This window comes from Lithobates pipiens, unplaced genomic scaffold (genome assembly GCF_037356315.1).
Source record: "Lithobates pipiens isolate NorthernLeopardFrog02 unplaced genomic scaffold, aLitPip1_a1.2 Scaffold_30, whole genome shotgun sequence".
Taxonomy (NCBI): Eukaryota; Metazoa; Chordata; class Amphibia; order Anura; family Ranidae; genus Lithobates; species Lithobates pipiens.
This window is the reverse complement of record NW_027507791.1, coordinates 151,590,718-151,605,135: the sequence shown is the minus strand read 5'-3', so window position 1 is coordinate 151,605,135 and position 14,418 is coordinate 151,590,718. Positions and strand designations below refer to the sequence as shown.

The window sequence follows — 14,418 nt, the reverse complement described above, 5'->3', positions numbered from 1 at the left end:
CGTGCATCAAAAATGCAACACTAGTGCATTTTTGGCAGGTTTTCAATGCATATCAATAGGCTGAAGATACTTCACCAAGGGAAAAAAAAAAAACACCTTTAGTGGCTTTGTTTCTAACAATGGCATATCGCAGGATGGAAGCTTAAAAGAGAGGGGTGGCTGGCAGAAAATAATAATGTAGAGTTACAAACCCTTTAAAGTGTTAAAACTGAAATATTTTATAAGCAGTTCCAAAAGCTAATCTAGATAGATACTTATCTTGTTTGCCACTGTGTCTCCTTTGCTTTGCTATCTTTTAAATCAGCAGGTCTGAAAGTCATTGCATTTTCCCCTTCATGGGTGGCTTTCTTATCTTACAAATTGCTGTGGAGCCACCTTGTCCTGCCTCGTGTGCACACTCCAGCTAGAGAAACCACAAGCCTGGGTTAGCAGACTGCCTGCGCTGACATGTAAAGGGAGCCAGAGATGACCAATTGGGGTGCCTGAGCAGTGGCGCTAGGAAAAATGGGAAATGTGACATGCTCTCTGTCTAAAAAAGTTTCAAGGACGTGGCACACGGCTGGCGACTACAGTATCAAACTAAAATTAAATTTTAAGGATTTCTAGCCTTTCAGAAGAAAACATTTAGGGCTCATTTACACTTGCTTCGGCTTCAACACACATTAAAGCACCTACTGCTTCAACATGCTTTTATGATGCGTTTTTGATGACTTCTATGAAGGCTTTGTAGACGCTTTGAAGCACCACTAAAGGGACATGGGTTTTAAATTTTGAAGCGACCCACGCAGAAAAAGCAAAAGCAAGGTGTAAACAAGCTAACCATTTTATTTAGTAACAGGAGCTTTGAATAGCGTTCAGAGAGCTTTAACAAAGCCCGTTCGAAGTCTTGTTTTGAAGCAAGTGTAAACTAGCCGTTAATGTGTGTTGAAGCCGAAGCAAGTGTAAATGAGCCCTTAGTGTCCTCTGTTAAGCTGCCCTAGTCAGATTTAATTATAGAAAAACATGAACTTTGGCTAAAGGAAAAGATTTGAAAGCAAGAAGGAATTTTTGTTTAGTGCAGAGAATAAAATCAAGAGGCACAGATGCCAGCGCTGGCTTGGGAGCTCTTAACGTGGCTGGAAGAGAGGCAAGTATTGCTCAGTTGATCGGTGGGGTTGCTCTTTGAGTGAATTTAAAAACAATTCAGTAATATTTATTTATTTATTTATTTTTAAAGGAGAAATTAAAAAGAAAATTATACACTAATACCTGAATTTTAAAAGTTGTCATGAATTCTTTATTTTTTATAGTTTGTGGTTCGAAATGATGTCATTCAGAAAGCCTTGTAGGAATGGAAAAAAAAAAAAAAAAGTTTATAAAACAGATTATTCCACCACTAGATAAATGGTTTTAAAGGCTTTTGTTGGATACTAAGATTTCCCTTAACAGATTACTTTTCATACAGCCATTTATTTGTTTTACAGGGGCATTTACGCTTTATTTAATCTACCGGTTAGCGCTTGGTGAGCTATTAGAGTAAACAAGTTCAGGATATGAAAGGAGCCTGTACAAATGTGAAAAGCTTTAAAGGCTTCCTTATGAAGATATAATTTGTTGGCAAATATTTCCTGCGGCTCTTTAGTATATTTAGAGATCATTGTTAACTTTGCATTACACATATTTGCTCCATTTTAGAAATTGAAGGATAAAGTCATTTATTGTTCTGCATTTGATCAAGACGTGTAGTTAAAGGCAGTCCAACTTAGGATCACGCAGACCATTAATCGTTGTATTATACCGGGGCCCCCTCTGCACGCAATCCATGCAGACAGGGGGCCCTGGTATATTACAATAAATTGTGCCTTTTTGCATAATACAATGCAATGTAAATGGCACAACTGTAGGCCTCTGTTGGCACCCCTGAAGCCTGACCAATAAACTCCCATATGGTTTACCTTTGTTTGTCTCTAATAGCTTCGGGACAGTGAAGTCTTTGCTTGTTGTAATAGTATTTTCACTTTTGTAGATTCTGGCAGATGGTTGGATGAAATATGTTGTCTTTGGGGTGTAGGAAAAACCCCAGTCCCTGCAGTCACCTCTTCCAAAATTCCTTCAAACTACCTTCCCTGCCTTTCTTCTTGGTCTTCCTTCCAATCTCCTCCCTCACTATACCTTTCCTCATCCTATCACATCTTATGTGTTTTCAAGATATACTTCTTAGGCCTCACGCACACAGGGTGTTGGCCCAGCTCCTCTGAATGCTTTTTGTACCGGCCGGAGAAAAGCATTTAAAAATGTGCCTAAAAACATGCTTTGCAGATGCAGTTATGTGGGTCAAGCCTTAATTATTAATTATTTTAATAATAAATTCATTTATTCTGGCAATTGAAATTAATAAACCTGTAAAAGTCTACAGACGTTTGGAAGCTGGAGAAAATAAAAAAATAAGTCAAACGCCTGTAAAAGTGGCATTATTTATTTTTTGATTATGTGTACACGAAGCCTTCATTTCAGCGATGCAGAATTCCCCAAGGCTGGTTTCAAATGGGTGGTCTGAACAGGTACGACTGTCAGCTTTTCAGGCAGACCTGATCAGACCAGCCATTTCCCTTTATGGAGTCGTGGTCGTCATTGGACACATGTCCACAGACATCCGCCAATATCAGATTATATCTGATCAGATCCTGTATATCAAAGACGGATAGGGGAACCATTCTCCATCTGTCTGGTGGATTGGATGACAGTCAGGTAGAAATGGACACGCAAACCGTTTCCACCAAATAGCCCCATAGAGAACAGCAGGGCTGTGCCTGTGTCCACTCTGTGTAACGGAGAAGTCACGGACACCCATTAAGGACACCACCTGTGTGAAACCAACTTTACTAAATAATGTGTATCCATTGCACTTTAGGATGATCTATTTTCTAAACATTCTATCCTTTAGACCAGGGATATGCAATTAACGGACCTCCAGCTGTTGCAAAACTACAAGTCCCATCATGCCTCTGCCACTGGGCATCATGCTTGTGGCTGTCAGAGTCTTGCTATGCCTCATGGGACTTGTAGTTCTGCAACAGCTGGAGGTCCGCCAATTGCATATCCCTGCTTTAGACTTTAAATTTGTAGCTAAATACTTATACATCACAATGATTATTACTGGCCACTGAATTCAGGAAATGTAGTTGAATCTCATCTTTTACCCTTTAGGTTAGTAGTATGACAAGAATTGTAGTCAAATGAATGTACATTTACCTGTAAATTCATAGCTATACATGTTATACTTACCTGCTCTGTTCAAAAGTAATGCACAGAGAATCAATTCATCTCTACTGGGGTGCCACACCAACACTCCTGGCCCCTCCCTCCTGCCACGTGCCCCCACAGAAGCAGCTTGCTATGGGGGCTACCAAGCCACTGCTCTGTATGTCCAGTCACATACAGTCAGGGCTTGGCCTTGTCCACTGCTCTCTCCCAACTGGCTCCCTGGCTAAGAATGACAGTAGCAGATCCCACTGCTGTCTCAGCCAATGAGGAGGGAAGACCTGGGAAAGACGAAGCTCTCATGCACATTGCTTTATCTGGATGGGGCTCAAGTAGGTATTTGGGGGGAGTGGGGGCTGCACACCGCTTTTTTTTTACCTTCATGCATAGAATACATAATGGTAAAAAAATCTTGAGCCTTTACAAAACACTAAGCATATTTTGTGTTAATTGGGGACACATGGCTCCAACTGACAGGAGAACTACTTCTTGTTGCTTGAAATCGATGACTTCAAATCAAAAAATTTTATATAATAGAAATCCAACTGAAGGGAACAGACAATTGCTTTAAAAAAAAAAAAAAATAATAAAATAAAAAAGCACAACAATTTTACAGAGACCCCCATAAGTGCATTTTTATTATTTTTTATTGTCATCTTATTAGACCTCAGTGAAAAATAAAGAGAAAAAAAATAAATGTTAAATAATGTAGTTGTGGCAAAGAGCTTCAAGTATGTCAAGTGTATGTGATAAAATACCTAAAACTAATAAGTCAGAATAAAACTGATATTTGTAAAAACTGTATTGTCTACTACTTTATTATAGAGGTCTCAGAACAATGCTACAGAAATGGCATAGAATAATGGCACAAGATAATTCTACAGTAAAGGACTACAGGTTTATTTTAAAGGGAAGAACACAATGAGCACAGGGATTGTACAGAAAAAAAATAAAAAAAAAAAAAAACTGTAACCAACAGAGCCAAGTCAGTTTCAAAAAAGAAAAAAGTTTTTAGTGTAAAAAATAAACCGTGTAAGTGTTACAGAAACACACACCTCTCCACACCTGAAATTGAAGCTCAAACTAAAAGGGTGCTTAACCACCTCCCACCCACGCTATAGCCAAACAATGGCTTCAATTGCCAGGAGGGCATCAATAGACGTCCTCCCGTGCATGAGCTGCCAGCATGCCCCCTGTGATCACAGATCGGAGTAATCCCGGCCTAGTACCACGTGATTAGCCGTTAGCCAATGGTAGCCGGTCACGTGATGTAAAACAGAAGATCGGTAATAATTTTTTCCTGTAGGCGTGAGGGGAAAATCATTAGTATCGGTCCCTCACACAGAAAGCTGCGGTTGCCTTATCGGTGCCCATCAGCGCAGAACAATGAAGGAGAAAAATTACTGTTTTTCAAAAAAAAATAAAAAATAGTGTTTTGTTTTTTTTTCCAGCAAAGAATGAAAAATCTAACAGTGAATAAATACCACCAAAAGAAAGCTCTATTTGTGTAGAGAAAAAATAAAAATAAAAATAAAGGATCAAAATTTTAAATTGGATACCGTGCAATTGTCATTCAAAACTGAAAATTGGTCTGGGCAGGAAGGGGGTTTAAGTGCCCAGTAAGAAAGTGATTAAAAAAAAAAAAAAAAAAAAAAAAAAAAAAAAAGGGAAAATATAACTGTCAAATACGAAGAACAAAAAGTGGTGTTATAATTAAGAAATGGATAAAAAAAAAAAACACAACACACAAACACAAACACACACACACCAGCAGTGGAAAAGTTGTAAATAGTCTTTATTAAGGTATTAACATACATAGAAGGACAAGATACATAGGAAGAAAAAGAAAATACACTTTTCTTGCAAATGACAGGTTTCCATCTCCACAACAAGTTAGACACATTGGCAAGAAAGGGAAAAGGAAAAAAAGGAAAGAAAGGAAAGGAAAAAAGGAAAGAAAACAAAAAAAAACAAAAAAACAGCAGTGTCGGGATATAGGTACAGTAATGTGGGTAAACTAACAAGTACATATTGCGGCAAAGAAGCAGCCAAGGGAGTATTAGGATGTATATCATACATGATATCAACTAGTCTGCAAAACTGTCAATCCGACTCCCTTGGGCTGCAGAGGACTCAATTAAAGAGGGTCTAATACCATATAATTATTTAACTATAAAAGTACACCATCGAGGAGTGTGTGAACAAGAAATAGCAATAAAGGGCAAAATTATAAGAGAAGGGGATCAGAGAGGGGGCGGGGAGGGTGTAGGTGGTCCGGTCTGGTCCGAATGATGGGGATACTGATCAGTCCATATTTTTATACCAAGTTGTCCAACATTTCCATTTGTTATTTTTTGTTTCCTCCTGCTGCCGCTATTAGTGACTCATGGATATAGTGGGTCTGCGTAGTAGTAAACACTTCGGCCACAGCAGGGGCCTTGTCCAGCTTCCAATGTCTTGTGATCAGAGATCTGGCTACTAGCAGTACGTGCGTGACCACCACTCTAAATTCTGGTGGGAAGGAGTCTATGCCTATGTTTAGTATGGCCAGGTTTGGGCTGGGGGGTGTGATGATGCCCGTGATGCTGGAGAGCGAGCGGAATATGGGATTCCAGTAGCTAGTAAGATTTTTACATGTCCAAAACATATGTAGTAAGTTACCCACCTATCCACAGTTCCTCCAGCACAGCGGGGAGCCATCCTTACTGAACTTGGCAATCCTATACGGGGTAAGATACCACCTAAGGGCAATCTTGTGACAATTCCCAATGGTTAACACATTTTGAGGCTCTATATAACCACCTGAAAGCTTCCTTCCACTGTGAAATAGGAAAAGTTGTCTTAAGGTCAGCTTCCCATTTTTGATAAGGGGGCGATTTGACAAATTCCATTTTTTGTTGGAATAGGTTATAAAATAAAGTGATACCTTTGCAAGATGCAGGGGCCAGATTATAGAATTGCCAGGCTTCCCTGGGGAGATGAATGGTGGGCGATTTAATGGATCTGCAAAAGTGATGGACTTGGTTATATTTGTATTTAATCGGAGGACAGTAAGTTGAAACGAAGTTGGAGAACATCAAATGGGATAAGGGAATTCCCATCATAAAAGTCGGTGATAAGTGGTATACCTTTTTCCTGCCAGCTTATGAGTGAAATATTGGGAATGGCCTGTTGGAGGGTCGATAAGTGTATTGGAATGGCAGTTAATCAGATGGAAGAGGGAGCTTCTGAAAAGCTCTCCAGGCATCTAGGGAGGCATGGAGAGTGGGAGGTAGTTTATGAATAGGGATTGGATGAAGAGCGTCAACCATCAAAAGATGTTTGAGGTCCTTGGTCGGGCTTAAGGCTTGTTCGACGCTGTACCAGGGAGTGTCCAGTGAGTGATGGAGCCACTTTTTAAGTTGTGTAAGGATAGAGGCCCTATAATAGTCCTGCATGTCACCCAGACCCATCCCCCCGGCCGATCTGTGTTTGGTTAGTAAAGGTTTTGCGCATCTAGGCCTCAAATTTTTCCAGATGAAGTTCTTAAGTAAAGAATTCAGAGCTTTGATATGTTTCGATTTTAATGGGATTGGTAGGGTCCGGAAGACATACAGCACTTGAGGGAGAAGTAGCATTTTAAATGTAGCAAGTCTGCCCGACCAAGTCAGTTCAGTGTTGGCTAATCGTTTGGCTTCCTTGTTAAGTTTGTCTATGAGTGGCACGTAATTGGCATCTGCTAACCGCTTAATATCAGTAATTTTTAGGCCAATGTATGTTATACTGTCTTTGCTCCAGGTATAGGGGAAGGCGTTCTGTAGTGATTTACAAAGGGGGGGGGGCCCTAGTTGGAGAATAATCGATTTCATACAATTTACCTTATAGTAGGATATATTGCTAAATTCTGTAAGTGTACTATGGGTGTGGGAGAGGGAGGTCCGTGGTGAGGTTAGAAACAGAATGATATCATCTGCGAATAGATTTATAACATGTGAACTATTTGGAAGGCCAAAGCCACAAATATGGGGGTGAGTTCTAATTCTTTCTGCTAGGGGCTCAATGAGTAAGTTAAAGATGGTGGGGGAGAGGGGGCAACCCTGTCTTGTACCATTGGATATAGTAAACGTGGTGGACAGCATATTGGACATATAGACTTGTGCGCAGGGGGACGAGTAGAGGGCCATTATAGCAGAGTAGATAGGGCCTGAGAATCCAAACTTTTTGCAAGGTGAGTCTCATGTAACCCCAATGGATCCTGTCGAATGCCTTCTCCGCATCCAAGGAGAGGAGCAGAGAAGGCACCCGACAGGCCCTGGCATATTGCCAATAACTCTTCTTGTGGCATCGGAGGCCTGCCTACCCGGAGTAAAGCCTGCCTGGTCAGAGTTGACCAGCCCAGGCAGTATCGGGAGCAGTCTATGTGCAAGGATTTTCGCAAACAGCTTAACATCAGAATTAAGCAAGGAAATCGGTCTAAAATTGGCTGGTGAGGTAGGTTCTTTCCCTGGTTTCGGAATGGTGACCACATAAGCTTTAAGCATTTCTGCAGGAAACGAGGCAGAGGACATTGCTGCTGAATAAACATGCTGAAGTGTTGGTATAAGTTTTTCTTGAAAAGACCTATAGTAATCATTGGGGAGCCCATCTGGGCCTGGAGACCTTCCCAAAAGGAGGGTCCTAATGAGTTTTTTGATCTCAGGCTCCGTAATAGGGGAGTTCAAAGAGTTAAGTTGGTCAGGGGTAAGGGAGGGTAAGTTAATTTTTGCTAAGAACTCCCTTATATTCTGCTCATTCGGTTGAGGTGTGTTAGAATCTGTTTTTAGGTTGTAGAGCAAGGCATAGTACTCGGCAAAGGAGTTCGCTATGTCCTTGGGATTATAAAGCTTCCTTTTAGTTGGAGGATGTATAAGGTATGAAATTTTTGATTTGATCCTTGCTGCCCTGAGCCTTTGAGCAAGAAATCTGCCTGCCCGATTACCCGAGGCGTAGTGGAACAATTTGAGATATCTGACATGTTTATCATATTGTTCTATCAATAGAAGCCTGAGATCAGAGCGATATTGGGCAAGATTTTGAGCAAGTTGTAAAGTAGCACATTTTTTTTTATTAAGAGTCTCTAATGATCTAATCTTAGTGAGAAGTTGGTCGAGTTTATGTGCCCCCTGCCTTTTTTCTCTGGCACATATTTGTAATATTACTCCTCTTATATAAGCCTTGTGCTCACACCACAACATCATTGGATCAGAAACCGACTGGTCATTTAAAGAGAAAAATTCAGAAAAGGTTAGCAGCTATATTTGCAGAGTGCGCGTTATTTTGAAAAATACGAGCATTAGCCCTCCAAATATATGCAGGTCCTGGAGTGTGCCCCTCCACCACCGTGACAGAGACAGGGGCATGGTCAGACCATGTGATATCATGTATGGTGGAGGAGGACACTGCCTGCAGAAGAAGTTTATCAACCAAAATCAAGTCAATTCTAGAGTATGAGTTATGCCTTAAGGAGTGGTAGGTATAATCACGTTAGTTTGCGTGCTGACATCTCCAGACATCATATAAGTCCTCTGCATGAAGGAGAGGTTGAAGAGAAGGTGGTTGTCTTGCTGTAGAGGTAGTGTCTATAATGTATTCTGGTGTCAGATTATGGTCTCCACATACCACCAACGACCCCCATTTGTTGGCAGAGATTGTATTGTGAAGGCATTTCAGGAAACGCAGTTGGTGAGAATTGGGTGCTTACAAGTTCACCAAGGTGTAGGGTTTGTTGTTAAGCTCACATAGAAGAATAAGATAACGACCCTCCGGGTCAGCACGTAGTTCCTTCATGGTAAAGGCAACCGAGTCTTTAATAGGGATAAGTACGTCCTGTTTCTTGGCGCAGGATGCCACGAAAATATGCAGAAAGTTTGTGGCGAAATTGGGGTGTGCAGTTAACAGCAAAATGGGTCTCCTGGATGCAGAGAACATCAGTCTGCAATTTAACAGCTTCTTTCCAAAGAGAAGACCTCTTGGCAGGATGATTGAGACCACATTAAACGAGACTATATTAATAGCCATAGGTAATCACTGAAGAAAAAAAGATAATGAGGGTACCTCGGGTATATTTCCAAAATCTCCTGTAGGTTGTCTCCTGGTGCTGCTTGAAAACATTCTTCCAGAGTAAGGAGTGTGGAGGCGTGCGGAAAGACCAGACCTTCTAGGAGAGGATTGTAGAGGGGGAGAGAGGAAAAAAAAAAAAAAAAAAACGAAAAACAAACAAGCAAAGTTCTGTAAAAAGAGGTGCAATCCTGCACTCAGAGGCATAATAGCTGCCCATAGTGTAAGGGGGGGGGGGGGGGAACAGATACACTGAGCGGGGTCCTCAGTGCAACAGGAACATTATTGTAAAAAAAAAAAAAAAAAAAATACAATTGCATCTACTGATGTGTATTCATTACTGACGTTACTTGTGCTTCTTCTTGCGCACCACCTTTTGCCACTCCATCTGTAGGTGTCCACTGGAGGAGGGGGAGGCACCCTCTGAAGTCAGGGCAGGGAGAAAGTCCAATGACGGCAACAGTGCGAGGCCCTCTTCAATGGAGGTAACAGCAGTAGCTTTGCCCTCGTGGGTGACCGTTAATTTAACTGGATAACCCCACCTGTATGGGACATGGTGGTTGCGCAGGGCCTTAGTTACAGATAGAAGGGATTTGCGCTTCTGCATGGTAAACTGTGAGAGGTCTGCAAAGAGTTGGATGCGAGCATATTCTGCAGGCGGGTTCTGGTGTTTGCGGAAAGCAGACATGAGTTGCTCCTTCGTTTGAAAAAAGTGAACTTTCATTAAGACATCACGAGGGATGTTATCAGGGAGAAAAGTAGGTTTTTGCAACCTATGAATGCGGTCAATTTGCAATTCTGTTTGGGGCAGGGAGGGGAGAAAGGCCTTCAATAGGTCTTGAGCATACTGCTGAAGTTGTGCAGGGAGGACATCTTCCGGGAACCCCCTCACCTTAATATCATTTCTTCGCGACCTGTCTTCTAAGTCCGCGACTTTAGCCTTAAGCCATGCGACTTCCTCAGCTTGATCGCTATGGGCATCAATCAGGGTATTGTGTGAGGTGGCAAATTCCCCCATTTTACATTCAATATGGTCAACTCTCGTTCCCAACTCTCCCATCTCAGTCTTAAAATTATTAAGGCAATGTAGCATATCATTATACAGGGAGGTGCGGAGGGAGAGAAGCATCTCTTTCAGCGTTGTGTCAGAGATAGGTTTATCTGTGGTGGATAATCAGCTCCCTCGTGTCCTCTAATGGATCCCGGCCTGTGCTCACCTGGGTGGTGTCTGAAGCCATCCTTGGCTTAGATTTGGCCGGGCTGCGAGAGAGTGGTGTGGAGGCCTCCGGGGATTGTCGGTATTCTGTCTCGCGGTTCTCAGGGCTGGATGCTGCAGAGCCGTCCGAAGAGGAGGCCGCGTGATCACGGCCTTCCCGTCGGAAGAAATCGTCCAATTTCTTTGGAGCCGCCGCTCCCCTCCGCTTTCTGGACATCTCTCTAAGGTGGCCGGAGCTTCGGATGATCGGCGAAGGGCCGACTGATCAGCAATGTGGTCTGTAAGTCCTTTGGTTCCCGTTGCTGGAGCGGAGCTGTGTTAGCAGACGTCCATCCAGCAGCGCGGTAGCCACGCCCCCCCCCACCCCAGCAGTGGAAAAGTTGGACCCTCATAGCAATCAGCACAGGTCAACATGGACGCTTCTTGTGATGCATAAGAACTGCCAGGTTGGATTAGAATAGGGACAAATCAACTAATCGATTAATCGATTATGACAATAGTTGTCAACTATTTTCATAATTGATTAATCAGCCAGCCGAGTAGTTGGCCTGCATGCAGAATGCATTAATTACATATCAGGAAATACAGTGTACCACACATACAGCTCAGTACACCATCCATGTCAGTAAGTGCCTGAGAAGTTGTGAATGTGAGGAGAAATGCCTCATGGTACATGTAGTCCTGGGTGTGAGTGGTTCTAAAGGCAGTTTTTTTTTTACCTTGCTATAAGGGTGCTCTACAGTACACTTAGCAGCTTGCTGTTGGGGCACTCTGAAGGCAGGAGCCAGAAGTGCTGTTGGGGGACCCCAGAAGAGAAGAATCAGGGCTGCTCTGTGCAAAACCATTACACACAGCAGGCAAGAATACAAGGTTTATTTAAAAATATATATATATATTTTAAAAATACTCTATGCAGGGAAGATCAGCATCTGAACTCAGATAAGCTGGAGGCTGATAGACTGGAGGTAACAGGCACTAAAATTACATTTAAAGTAAAAAAGGTTTACCAGCATTATATTTAAAAGAGACAATTTGTTTTTCCCCCCAATCATGCTTACCTAGGTGGATATAGCATCGTTCTGATGCTGCATCTGTCCCCCGGCACCTCCACACTGATAACTGAGCGATCAAACACTGCTGATCACTTGGTTTCAGAGCTCCATGAGCAGAGAGCTGTAGACTGTCAGTCGCTGAGCTGTGGAGGGGCGGGGAGCGACCATCTCAGGCTCTCAGCGGCTCGCTAAGTGGCTGAGCCAGGTGCTCTCTGCTGAAACCGGGTCACAGGAGTGCAAAACCAATTGCACTCCTGTGAGCCAAAGGAGAAGCCCAGCCAAACGAGCTTTGGCTGGACTATTCCTTTTAAAATGATTGCCGTATTTATTGGCATATAACATGCACAGGCGTATAACACGCACCTTCATTTTAGGAGGGAAGTTTCAGGAATTTTTTTTTTTTTAATGAAGAACTTTGAAGCAAAATAAGGGTCAGTGTCCATCAATGCAGCCTCACCATTGCCCATCTATAGCCTGATCAATGCCATCTTTAGCCTCAATTGCCCATCAATGCAGCTTGATGAATGCCCATCTGCAGCCTCACAATTGCCCATCAATGCAGTTTAATCAATGCCCATATACAGCCTCACATTTGCCATGAATGCAGCCTGGTCAGTGCCCATCTGCAGCCTCACCTCAGATTACTGCTGCCTTGAAGGGGACAGGGAGGGGGGCGGGACGAGCGACGCCAGATTACATACAGTGTAAATCTCCTATTTACTCAGCAGCCTCTTTAATACAAAGTTCTATGATAGACAGAACACTGGTCCAATGGCGGCCCAGGAGACGGGACTTCCTATTGGAGAGGCCGCAGAGTAAACAGGAGATTCTCGCTGTATGTAATCCGACAGCTCTCATCCCGTCCCCTCCCTGTTCCCTCCTAGGCAGCCCAAATTGCAGTATTGGTGTATAACACGCACATAATATTTGCACCCAATTTTCAGGGTGAAAAAAGTATATGCCAATACAGTATATCCATGAAAAAAAAATAAAAATAAAGCCTTCAGCATTACTTAAATTCTGCTCCCTAACCATATAGTTGCTTATTTATATTTACCACTTATATTTAAGAATAAAATTGCCTTTATTTTATACTTTACATGTTAAACTAAATTATACGCCACAGTTTGTTTGTTTTTGTTTGTTTTTTTTAAGTTATTATCCAATTAATCGAAACAAAAAAAAAAAAAAAAACGGCTAACTAAACAATTATAAAAAATATATTATAACAAGGTGCAGCCCTAGATTAGAATAAAGGAACCAACAGAATATAAACGAATTTTAGAGGTAGGATTAGAGGCAGGGAGAACATCTGCACAAATAAATGATGTCCTTATTTGATGTAAAGTAGAAAACAGATATAAGAAGTTTGATGGAGCAGACCAACATTAGCATTATTAGCAGAGACATGGATATCAACATAAAGAAAGCTGTAGGACACTTACAAAGTATTTGAGGGAGGCTCGTCTGGAAATATCAATGTTTTCAAGGAAGAGGTCTATGAAATTCTAAAATCAGCGAACACAAAAGATCTTTACCATCTACAGTTTGTGCAATCTGAACCACCGGCTCACCGACTTCCATAAGCAACAATCCCATCCACAGAGAACGCAAAACCACTCGCCCTTGTCTTCCCTTTACTGCTGATTATATACAACTGATAAAAGTACCTGAACACTTTCTCAAGTTGAGATAACAGCTCAGAGGACGCCCATTTACAGTGTGGGAGGAGGACTAAAGTACTTAACCCCGTCACCTCACTCAGTAGTCACCAAGAAATAATTACAATGTAATGTTTTTACACACACACCCATTCTACAGAAATCAAATCAATTAGGGCTGAAACTACTAATAGATTATTAATAACTATTTTCATAATCAAGTATTATATATTTACCAGCTTCACCCTTTAATAGTATATACAGTATATCTCTTCTGTCTTATTCTCAGAGTGGATTAGATATTTTGCTCCCTAACCATACAATTGGTTATTTATATTTACCACTGCATAGAGATATTTAACCACTTGCCGTTGGCAGGCCGTCAGAGGACATCCTCAGCTTTGTGGTGGTATATCTGAATGATGTCTGTAGCTACAGGCATCAGATATCGGCATTTTTTCAGCCGTGGATTCCCTACACCATAAGAACGATCATAGCAGCTGTCCCGTGACACGCCCCCCGTGCTTCTACCGACTCATCGCTGCAATCGGCGAGTCAGAACGGATCCGCCGGCCCCGGATGTTGAGCATAGAGATTTCCTGCTGACCAGATGGTCACCGGAGTCTCTAAGATCGTCGGAGGCCGGGCGTGAGGTAATTGATTATGAAAATGCCGATATCTGAATGATGCCTGTAGCTACATTCTGCATTTAAAAAAAAACAGCACGGGAAGCCGTGATCATTTTTTTTTTTTTTTTTTTTATTATTATTATTATTATTATCATTTCAGGCTTCCCAGCCTAGAGGTGAGATGTGGGGTCTTATTAAGCCCCATATCTCACTATAAAGAGGACCTGTCATGTCATATTCCTATTACAAGGGATGTTTACATTCCCTGTAATAGGAATAAAAAGTAAAAGAAAAAAATTAAAGCGTTGCTTATAGGGATTTCGAAGTCCTGAAGTTTGGCGCTATTCCAAGAGCGTGTGCCATTTTGAAGCGTGACATCTTAGGTATCCATTTACTTGGTGTAACTTCATCTTTCACATTATGTAAAGAAAAAAAAAAAAAAAAGGCCAACTTTACTGTTTTTTTTAAAGCATGAAACTGTTTTTTTCCCCCAAAAAAAGGGTTTGAAAAATTGCTGCACAAATACAGTGTGAGATAAAAAGTTG

The 14,418-nt window shown here is 41.8% G+C and overlaps 1 protein-coding gene across 17 annotated transcripts in view; it reads right to left on the bottom strand.

Moving 5' to 3' along the window:
• FUT8 (fucosyltransferase 8) overlaps positions 1–14,418 on the bottom strand; it is a 308,566-nt gene that overhangs the window by 218,302 nt on the left and 75,846 nt on the right. For 3 of the 17 annotated variants that reach the window (XM_077464966.1, XM_077464967.1, XM_077464972.1), the window contains exon 1: positions 13,029–13,240. The exons of 12 other annotated variants lie outside the window; for them this stretch is intronic. The gene's annotated coding sequence lies outside the window, so the exon portion shown is untranslated. Of the gene's footprint in view, positions 1–13,028; positions 13,241–14,418 lie in introns of those variants that run through there. 2 more of the 17 variants (XM_077464969.1, XM_077464975.1) reach the window with 2 other exon arrangements.